The sequence below is a fragment of the Lathyrus oleraceus genome, chromosome 6, assembly GCF_024323335.1.
Source record: "Lathyrus oleraceus cultivar Zhongwan6 chromosome 6, CAAS_Psat_ZW6_1.0, whole genome shotgun sequence".
In the NCBI taxonomy this organism is placed as follows: Eukaryota; Viridiplantae; Streptophyta; class Magnoliopsida; order Fabales; family Fabaceae; genus Lathyrus; species Lathyrus oleraceus.
Window position 1 is genome coordinate 88,349,075 of NC_066584.1, and position 2,304 is coordinate 88,351,378.

The window sequence follows — 2,304 nt, forward strand, 5'->3', positions numbered from 1 at the left end:
CATGCTAGCTACCATGAACTCAGAGTTGCAAAAGCAACATGAGAACATGGCAGTGTTCGATATGATCGAACACCTGAAGATGCTCTATCAAGAGAAGGAAAGGCATGCAAGGTTTGAAGTTTGAAAAGCCCTTTTTCAAGGAAAGTTAGTCGGAGGAGCCCCTGAAGGTCCCCATGTGCTTAAGATGATTAGGTATGTGGAGAACCTTGAGAGGTTGGGGTTTCCCCTCGGAAAGGAACTTGCGACTGATTTGATCTTGCAATCGTTTCCAGATAGATTCAGTCAATTTGTCCTTAATTTCAATATGAATGATATGGATAAATCTCTTCCTGAACTACTATCCATGTTAAGAACTGCTAAGCAGAATCTGAAGTCAAAAGGGAAGTCCATTCTGATGATCGGAAATAGAAAGAGACAGAACAAAAGACCCACCAAGCAGGGTGATAAAGGGAAATGCAAGGAAGTTGCCAAACCCAAAACCATTGCTCCTGCTTTGAAGCCTAGTGGAGGCATAGCAAAGAAAGGCACCTGCTTCCATTACGATAAGACCGGGCACTGGAAGAGAAACTGCCCAAAGTACCTAGAAGATAAGAAGAATGGAGTAGAGAATTCAACTTTAGGTATTTTTATTATTGAAATTAATTTATCTACTTATGCATCATGGGGATTAGATAATGGATGCGGTTCTCACATTTGTACCAATGTGAATGGGCTAAAAAGGAGTAGAGATTTGGCAAAAGGTGAAGTTGACCTACAAGTTGGAAATGGAGCAAAGGTTGTTGCTTTAGCCATAGGAACTTATGTATTGACTTTACCAAGTGGTTTAATAATTTAGTTAGAGAACTGTTATTATGTACCTGCAATTAGCAGGAATATTATTTTTGTTTCTTATTTCGACAAGTTTGGTTTTTCATTTATAATAAAAAACAATTGTTGCTCCATTTATTTGAATGATATATTCTATGCTACTGCACAAATGAACAATGGACTATATTGATCTTGAAATGCCTATTTATAACATTAATACTAAAAGGATGAAACCTAATGAGTTAAATCCAACTTACCTTTGGCATTGTCGATTAGGCTACATAAATGAGAAACACATCTCCAAACTCCATAAAGATGGACTCTTGGACTCTTTTGATTATGAATCATATGAGACATTAAGATCTTGTTTAATTGGAAAGATGACAAAGTCTCCATTCACAGAAAAAGGTGAAAGAGCTAATGATCTTTTGGCCCTCATACATACTTATGATGTGGACCATTGATCATACCAGCCAAAGGAGGTTTTCAGCACTTCATCACATTTACTGATGATTTCAGTAGATATGGTTATGTGTATTTAATGAAACACAAATCCGAGTCCTTTGAAAATTTCAAGGAATTCAAGAATGAAGTACAAAACCAAATAGGTAAGAATATTAAAACTCTTTGATCAGATCGAGGTGGTGAATATTTAAGCCTGGAGTTTGATGACCATCTGAAAGAGTGTGGGATTCTATCCCAACTTACTCCTCCTGGAACACCCCAATGGAACAATGTATCTGAGAGAAGGAATCGAACCTTGTTAGACATGATCCGATCCATGATGAGTCATGCCGATCTTCCAAACTTCTTTTGGGGACATGCACTATTGACAACAACTTACACACTTAACCGTGTTCCATCCAAAAAGGTTGAGAAGACACCATATGAGATATGGAGTGGTAAGAAACCACATATGTCTTACATGAAGATTTGGGATTGCGAAGTTTATGTGAAACGACAAATCATTTATGGCATACGACCCGAATCGTTTATTGAAGTTTATTTACCCTTTTCAAGTGGAAGACTTGATTAAAGAAGAAACTGAAACCCATTCGTGGCATACAACTCGAATCGTGTGGAAATTTATTTGACAACAAATGGAAGTCTCTTTATTTGAGAAGCTTGTTTCGTTTTGGATGACAAATGGAAGTCTTTTTTGAGAAGTTTGTCCATCCCCCAGTGAGGTCCTTTCACCAAATGGTTATCTCTCCGAAAAATTCCCATCAGAGAAGTTTGTTGGAACTCTTTTTCCCTTTTTAAGTAGAATACTTGATTAAAGAAGAAATGGAAACTCATTTGTGGCATACAACCCAAATCGTTTGTTGAAGTTTATTTACCCTTTTTAAGCGGAAGACTTGATTAAAGAATAAATTGAAACCCATTCATGGCATATAACCCGAATCGTGTGGAAATTTATTCGACAACAAGTGGTGGTGTCTTTATTTGAGAAGCTTGTTTCATTTTGGATGACAAATGGAAGTCTTTTTCGAGAAG